We start from the raw sequence: 9,537 nt of genomic DNA, 5'->3' as shown, positions 1-9,537 counted from the left end.
GTTCTAACTGTTCTTGTAATCTGTACTGAATGTTCAATAAAGAGACTCATGGTTGTTCACCCGAAGTCAGAAAGCTATGGTTTTATTAATTATACTCATAGTGTTGGTTATTTTGTTTTCATTCTTTTGAAATACATTCTTCATTCTGAAAAAAAAAAAAAACTCCTCCCCCGACCACTTTGGACAACCCAACCCAATTCTGCTTTAGCCCAAGGGTCAGGAGACTGACCAACTGTATCTTCTGGGAAGAACTCTCTGTGAAAAGACAGACACAGTCGTATTTGGGATCATTCATTCCTGATAAGGGCTATGAAACTCTACTAAAACCAGGTAGCTAGAGAAGATAGCCCATTGTACATCATTGATTCTAGGGTCACTCACAATTTGACATAACTGATATGGGGTGCTTTGCATAATGAGTCATTTTATACAGGTTAGCATTTTTTAAAATTTTTTTTATGGTTTATTTAACTTTATTTTATGTGCATTGGTGTGAAGGTGTTAGATCTCCTGGAACTGGATTTTCAGACAGTTGTGAGCTGCCATGTGGGTGCTGGGAATTGAACTTGGGTCCTTGGGAAGAACAGTCAGTGCTCTTAACCGCTGAGCCATCTCTCCAGCTCCAGCATTTTTGTTTTCTTAACTTTGTTGTTGTTGTTGTTGTTGTTACACTCAGTGATACTGCAGATTTTATGAAATACATAAAGTATAATCACCCTAGACTTTTGGGGAGCTTGCTCTCTCTCCTCTCCTCCTCTTTCTTTCTTTGAAACTGTATCATTAAGTAGCCCAGATGGACCTCAGATTTCGTATTCTCTGCTTCCACCGCCTGTTCCTCGGTATTCACCTACGTAGCCCCACACTGTTAACTACGAGTGCCGAGTGCTTTATGCCGAGTGCTTTAATATTAGGTAAAGAGATGCTTAAGGCATAGTTAAGGATCTCAAGAAAGAGACTTGATAGTCACTTAGCTTCTTTTCGACATACCTGAAGAGAACTAATAGTCGCAGAGCAACAGAGGGCATCTTTAATCGGACACAATAAGCCAGATTGTTTGCCAGCATTCTCTGTCAGAAAACTCTGATTCTGTGCAGTCTGTGGATGGAAATACAATCTTGGAACACATTGGAAGGCCTTTGACATAGGCATGATGCATAATAATCCCTAGAATAAAGATTATGTGCAGAGAGGGTTTAGAGGGAGGGAAAGGAAGGGAGAGATGACGCAATTACATTATAATCTCAGAAAGTGAGGGTGTCATTGAAAAATAGCTTGCAAGCCTCGGACTATGGGGCTGTGACAGAGAGCTTGCCTGAGTCCTGTTTCCAGCCCTGTAAACAAACAAGCAACGATCCAGAAACAACCCCAAAGACTTGCCGAGATCGGTGACTCCATGAGAAAGAAATCTTCCTCTCCTCCTCAGAAAAACTCAAGGAGTTTGCAGGTACTGCCTGCCCAGGCCGCGTTTTCAAGTCCTCTTTGGGGGACGGCAGTGGGGAGCTGACGAACATACATATGAGAGTGGATGAATTTCAAGAGCTAAAGCTGCCAGCTTCAAAACGTGAAACTTTCGAACGTCAGCGTGACAGGTGAGACTGCGTTTGCTTCGGCTGAGGCTTGCCCATCCTGAAACAGAATCCCTGAAGATTTCTGCAGCCTTTTCCATGCCGCTGTATGTAATCTGACCATGGCTTATCCTCTAGCTACCAGGAATGCTCTCTAAAATTTCAAGTCACCCAATAATCATAAACCCTTCCAGCCCCGTAGAGCAGAGGATGTACGTGGAGACATTGTTCTCTCTTGTTCAGACGGCTTCCCCGAAGACAGTGCCTATGTGCATAGCTAGTATATTTTGGCCTTAAGCCTTGCACCTCCTAATGCTTTTCAAGTGATTAGGACTGTCTTAGAAGTGCTATAATCCTTTAGAAATGCACCTTTCGGTTTTTGTCGTTATTGTTATGAAATTGCTAGGAATGCATGAACCAGTTAAGGAACAATATTCTCTGGCAGTCAAATGACCAGAACAAATATGTATAGGCCCCATCACGTCTGCTGAGCTAAAGATAGCTTGAGATAATTTCCTAACTGACTTATTTAACACCGATATTATATAATTAGCATTTGTGCTCAGTCTGTTTCTCTTTTAAAGCCATGGAAAAAAGGCAGAGGATCAAACCTTTATGCAACAAGGGTGTGGACCCACCTTTGAAAAAAAAATCACATTCCACTTCCCAGGCAGATGGAAAACATATCAAGGTCTTTTTTGTTTCGTTATTAGATTTTTTTTCCAGTCTGCCATCACATTGAGAAAAACGAAACGATATCAATCTAGTTGAGATGTGTATCATTTCAATGCTTTATTTGAACAATAAAAGTCGGGCTGCACTCTTGAATGAGCACTTGGGTTTATCCTGAAAGAACAGTCGTGATGGAACTGAGCATGCCCAGATAGCAAAGTTATAAGCTCCTCTTTCATAACTAGCTTTAAGACTCCACCCACGCCTGAGCACATTGTAATCCATGATATGTATGTTCCTGGGATTGTTTTGATTCAACTATGTAAAAAGCAATGCTTACATTTTATTTGAAATTCGCTGTTTATGAATTATGATCTATTTGGCATAAGTAAAGTCAAACATGTACTAAGGGTTTAAGTTAAGCTTTACATAAGTTTTTACTGTTGACTAGCTTTCTGGGATGCCTACATTTCCCCCCTGTTTGCATTTTTAGTGAAAAGAACAACATATTTAGTATGTCTTATCATAATAAAAAGGCATTTTAGAAGACATCACTTGGAAAACCAAGTACTCTAATATCAAAATAAATAATTCTGCACTCCTTCTATATTTCTAAATTGCAACTGTTAAAAGCATGCATCTTATCTTGCAAATGGCTAAATAATTACACGGTAGTCTTAGGTATCCTTTAAGAGAAAAATTCTCTGCAGCCAGACTTCTGCTTCTCATTCTTCCATATTACCTAACAGCGGGGTGACTATCTCCTGGAGGATCAATTCCATGCTCACACTCAGAATTTCTTCCTCTACTTCCTCCTTTTTCAGAGCACCGACCATAACCCTCCACTTTATTTTAGTTGCTAAATTTTATAGTCACAATGCAGTTTTATAATTAACCATCTATTATATGAATTACCAGAATTTAGCCTTCTAATCTTAGCTCCTCCCTTTATAGCTTACTTCCTGATGTTCTGCAACCCCAACACGTCTTTAATTCCAGTAGACCCTGCAATCCCCCGAGATCTGCTTTCCATGCTTATCCAGCTCCCACGTGCTTTCTGTTCTCCTTCAGTCTGGGGTCCACAATTATAATAATTTGTTTGTGCATCATCAAGTTCTTAGAAGCTCTTCTCCCATCACGATCACCGACAAAGCCCAACTGCTGCCAAATCAAACTTTCCACACCCTTGCTAGCAACCTTCTAGTGCCAGGTGACTGAAGAACACTGTTGTGACACAGAGCCTCTTCAACCGGCGTCACTGTGAAGCTGGGCTCTAATGTGTGTCAACACTCCGTCTTTTCCCGTCTTTCTATGGATAATCAATCTTTACTGAGGGCATCACTAACCAGGATGCTAACTATTCTCCCTTATTACCTGGTCCACACAAATCTATGCTAGCCATTCTCTTCTCTTTCTCTATCATGCCCGTTAGTCTAATCAACCTGATCACTAACACTATCACACAAGGAAACATCCATTTCTTTCATTATAAATACACACACATACACAGACAGACAGACATCCTTCACACTCTTCCTTTTCACAATATGGTCACTGTCTTTCCTGTGTAACCAAACATCCCCCAGCCTCATTTGCATATATGTGCTCTCATTTCAACTGTTTTATTCTCATTCTGATTTAAACTCTGTTCCTTGGGTTTTAAACACTTTCACTGCATCAAAAGCTTTTTCTTCAAGGACATGGATGTTTCCAAATTTATTGTTCGAGTTTCTTTGCCCCTATTTGAGAGTGGATTTCGAATTCCTACTTGAAGCATCCTCATTCCTAGGACAACATATGCCTCCCAGGTCTCCCAGTTGCTTCCTTTCCTTGTTCTTTTTATTCTTGGATTTTATATTTTATTATGTTTCAAAATGTAAGATTTCTAGATATTTTACTTTCTAGTTAGGTACCTTTAGTGATCTCGTTAGTTTTATTATTATTTTTTAATTGAAAAGAGATTCTTTTCACAACCACAGTTGACTTCCTCCACTCATTCTAGCTCCTCCCACCTCCCCTCTCCCCCAGATCCACTTCCCCTCTGTTTCCTTTCCATAAAGAGCAGGCCTCCAAGAGATGTCAGTCAAGCAGGACAAAACAAGATACAATAAGACAAGCCAAAAGTCTTCATATTGAGGCTGAACAAGATAACCCAGTAGAAGGAAAAGAGTCTCATGAGCTGGCAAAAGAATCAGAGACACACCCATTCCCGCTGTTAGGACTCCCCTAAAACCACCAAGCTGGTAGCCATAACACATACGCAGAGGACCTAGTGCAGACCCCTGCTTTATTCTCATGACTATCTTCAGTGCCGACAGCCCTCTACTGCAGTTCTTGAACTTAGTTCCTTTCCTCTGCTCATAAACTTCCCATCCACTTGTTGCTCAGAATTAGCACTCAGATGCCTAGACAATACCTAAAATTTCATCTCCTGGAAGCTACTGATGGTTCTTACTGTGTTTTTTAGTTTATCCCCATTTCAGTGGAAGAGGAAAAAAAAAAAGAATAGCTGGACATGATGGCACGCACTTGAAATCTCAACACTCAGAGCCGGGCGGTGGTGGCGCACACCTTTAATCCCAGCACTCGGGAGGCAGAGGCAGGCGGATCTCTGTGAGTTCGAGACCAGCCTGGTCTACAAGAGCTAGTTTCAGGACAGGCTCGAAAAAAGCTGCAGAGGAACCCTGTCTCGAAAAACCAAAAAAAGAAAAAAGAAAAAAAAAATCTCAACACTCAGGAATTGAGACTAAAAGAAGTCATGAATTTTGAAGCAGACTGTGATACTTGCCTGGCTTAGGTGATTGCTGCACAGCTTGACAGCCTGAGTTTAATTCCTGGGATCTACATAATAGAAGAAGAAAATCAGCTTTCACAACAAATAGTGCTTTGAGCCCTATTTCCCCCAACACGCATATGAATTGCAGTAACCAAGCATTCACTCAATGAATGTAATTAAACACCAAAATGCACAAAAAGAGCCTACATATTTATACCAATATAAAGCAAGTATGGGTGAAAATTTATTTCATGTATTAGAAATGTGTTGGTTCTTGTCTATGGTTAAGGGAGTTTGTTATTCTTCAGGGGACCTGAGTTTAGTTCTTGACACTCAGAATAGGTGGCTCAGAACCACCTGTAACTCTGGCTTTAGGGGATCCAGCACCCTCTTCTGGACTCTGAAGGCACCTGTATACTCTCATTCATGTGCACAAACTCCCCTCATGTACCAGATTAAAAACCAAACAAATCTTTAAAATAAAAATGTGTCAGTTCTCAGAGGAAGGAGGCAACACTCCAAAAAAAAAAAATGATTCTGAAAATCAAGGAGCAGCTGGAGCGACCATTCAGCAGGTATGAGCACCTGTTGCTCTTGCAGAGTTCCTAGGTACAATTCCCAAGCCCCATATGGTGACTCACAACCGTTCGTATCTCCAATCCCATGGCATCCAATTCCTTCTTCTGTTGTCAGCGTGTACCCGGTACATATGGGCTGTATGCATGCACATGTAGGAAAACCACTTAGACAAATAAGAAACAAAATTGAATATCATGTGAGAAAAATTATTTTCAATAAAGGGGAAAAAGTGATAGAAAAAAAAACAAATAAAGCTAACAAAAAAGAAAGAAAGAAAGAAAAAGCAAAGGACCCAACAGAGACATCCTAGGTATAAAGAGAAGCATAGTCTATAGTGAAAAAAGAAAAGAAGCAAAATGAGTTTCCTGAGCTTGAAGGGAATGTGGACAAGGACCTTCTCACGAAGCTATTGGCATCATCTGCTCTATTGGGTGGAAAACATTTGCAAAAGTATACATGTAAGTAAGTAATTCTTCGATAGTATTTAGTAACGGCAATGGAAAATCAGCATTGGTTTAGGCCCAGATTACTAAATCAACCTTGTCAGAACCTGTCATCAGCATTGGTTTGGGTCCAGAGGACTAAATCAACTTTGTCAAAACCTGTCAGGGAATTATCTACTAAGAAAAGACAGAGTATAATCCTTTCTTTTAATTTCTAAATTCTTGATAATATTTTTATGTAACTCTCGTCTTCATTATTTCTGTCTCATTTTCAAACCACATTTTCAAATCTTGTGACTGTAGCCCTAGAACATCCTTAAACCCTCCCCAATATTATGACTTTTGCTGGTGTCATATTATCCGCATTTCTTGCCGAGATCATTGGCATTCCTTCTGACTGCTTTTTGTTCCCCTTTGATCATCACTTTCCTCTTGTTGAAATTGTCTACTTTATACCTTCTCCTCCTCCTCCACAGAAAGAGTATTTGCCATGGGTCTTCAGGGCTCCATGATCTCTACCCTTGAGCAAACTTCCTGTTCTCTACGTTCACTTCCAGTGGACTCAGAGTCTCCGGCAATGCTCAGGTCACACAGCATATTTTTATTTTATGTCCTTCCTCCTTCTTCCTGTTGCCAGAAATGTCTTTTCCAGATTCTTCTGGCTCATCCCACATTTACTGCAAATCATGCTCAACTATCAACTTTTCAAGAAGGCTTTCATGGCCACTTTGCAATTATCTCTCTGTTGTAAGAAGGGCCACTTGTTGGTTCCTGGCTGCGCAGCCCCAAAATAATCACACAGAAACTGTATTAATTAAATCACTGCTTGACCCATTAGCTCTAGCTTCTTATTGGCTAACTCTTACATATTAATTTAACCCATTTCTATGAATCTGTGTATCCCCACGTGGCTGTGACCTACTGGCTAAAGTTCCAGCATCTGTCTCCAGCTGGGCTACATGGCTTCTCTCTGATTCCACCACCTCCTCCCAGCATTCAGTTTAGTTCTCCCTGCCTATCTCTGTTCCCCTATAGCTCTGCTATAGGCTCAAAGCAGTTTCTTTATTAATCAATGATATTCACATCATACAGAGAGAAATCCCACATCAATCTCTCCAACATTTCTTACCTTAACACTCTCTGTACTGTCTTCTTGCTTTGCTTTTCTGTGCAGCATTTCTCGCCTTCTGACTTAGGCTATCTACCATCTGTTTTGTTCACCATGTCTCCAAACTTGAGTGACTTTTAGTACCTGGAAGCTGTTCTAATATTTATGAATGTATAAATAAGTCTCTCTGTAGTGTGTGTGCGTGCGTGCGTGTATGCATGTATGTGTAGGTTGTTTCTGTGTGTATTGTGTTCTTCTGTATAACTGTGAATGTGCATGTGCCTTGGTACACTTGGGAAGGCCAGAGGACAACTTTGAGTGTTAAGCCTTGCATTGTTTACAAACAGGGCTCCTTAGTTTGTCGCTGCATGCACTATGCTAACTGGTTCTTGCATTTCCCATCTCACTGTGGAAATACTAGATAGGTTGAGTATCCCAAAGTGACCAGTACTGACTCTGAAAAGAATGAGCTTTACTTAAAAAAAAAAAAAAAAGTTTCTGTTTCATTCCCTGGCTTCTTCCAAAAAAAGGTTGGACGCTTCGTAGGTAAACCAAGAACAAGAAAGCCTGTCCTGACAACGCAGAGTGTTTCATTTCCTTTGAAAACAGTTTTTCTGACATTTCTTCTGGGGTTTGAGCTGATACAACATAGAAAATGCCATCCATCCCGAAGAGCCAAACATAACTGAGAGTCAAAAGATAAATATAATGCACTTATTGCAGTTTGTCGTCCACCCATTTGGAAACTGTCTTTACCCTCAGGGCAGGCACCGATCTGTCTGCAGTTGGTGCGCCATTCACTTCATTGCTAATGTTAAACAAGCAGGAAGTGAGTCTTCAGAGCCGCTGTGGCCTTTAGAGCGCTTGCTCTCCGTCAAAGCTGATCCAGCAATAGATCAGAAAGTTGCAACCCACCTTTTCACATTTTCAATATGCATTGTTTTCTTCTTTACACAGAGTCAATAAATTGAGCAGACGGCACTGAGAGAGTTCTGTGCCTTTATCACTTCGACTTCGCAGTACCTGCCTTTATAAATGTAGGTCAAAGGAAAAGCATGATGTTTCTTTTGCTTTCTCTAAAGTCAGTTTTAATTTCTTTTTTTTTCTTTTTATCTGGGCTATTTCTGCTTCCCTGGATGCTTATGGTGCCAAGGTAGCTGAAGGATGTCAAAATACATTGCCCTAGATAAGTGTATTGCTAACTATTATTATACCATATAATTAAAAGTCCTTCTGAAGTCTACAAAGATACCTGGTATAAATCTTGATAATATCTTATGTGTTTCTGCTCCAGCACGTTGCACACTCGACAGCGATGATTAATTAATTTCTGTTTAAGATGAAAGTGGATAAAAATATTCACTGCACCGAACTTATTGGGAATTAACCATCATGCTCCGCTTATGATTTTATAACCGTTATTTCTCTTAAATACTAGGCGGGTCCATGAAACTTGGCGAGATCATTAAAGATCATTTCTTATGAACAATAAAACCAATGAAAATTCCTGACATGTGGTAAAACTCAGAAGCTATAGAAAAATAAGTCTGCCCAACAACATTTTGAGCAAAGAAATCTATTGGGTAATATGATTTTACTCGTTTACAGATCTTAGGTAATGTGATATCAACTTTTATCATGCATGATATTAAATTTATAGATAAAAATTGAAGCAGGTATGTGTCTTTGTGATTTCCCAGACAATAAGTAACTGTAATTATTAAAACTCGCAGTTAAGGCTTGTTCTTTGAACTGCTGCTGTACCTACTTAAACGTTGTGCTAAGTTCTGGACTCATGGTGATAATACGGACACACTCACTAACCTAGGGAATTTGTTCCCAAAGGATAAACAAACAATTTCGGTATGGCATCCTCATAGGGGTAGCATCTTCAGGGACCTATGAGAGCCCATTCACAAACAGCATCTGTTTCAGGGGTGTAGAATTAGAGGAGGGGAGAAAATAGTTCCTGAGAAAGAATGCCATTTGAACTGCAAGCTGAAGGATAAATAAGAATTTTCGTTGAGAAGTGAATTCTAGAAAGAGGGACAAATGTGATCAAGGTTTAGAATTCAAGGCTTGCCTGATAAATTCTAGCATTCCCAAGTATAGCTACCGGGAACGAGAAGGATACAACAGGGAAAATTGAAGCAGGAGCAGGATGTCTGGGTTCCATCCTATACTGTTTGGAGCTTTGTTCTGAAAGCATCTGGAAGCTATTCAAGAATCTTCAGGGGGTCCAATTAGTATTAGAAGATGCTGGAAAGTTGTGGAGAGAGAAGGCAGAAAAAGGAGTAATTATCAAGCCATTGGAGCAAATACAGAAAAACTACCAAACTAAATCATCAGCCGCAAAAGGGGAAGATTGAGGACAAAAGCCAAAGTTATGAAAGT

This window comes from Arvicola amphibius, chromosome 17 (genome assembly GCF_903992535.2).
Source record: "Arvicola amphibius chromosome 17, mArvAmp1.2, whole genome shotgun sequence".
NCBI classification, from domain to species: domain Eukaryota; kingdom Metazoa; phylum Chordata; class Mammalia; order Rodentia; family Cricetidae; genus Arvicola; species Arvicola amphibius.
Note: the sequence above shows the minus strand (reverse complement) of the source record.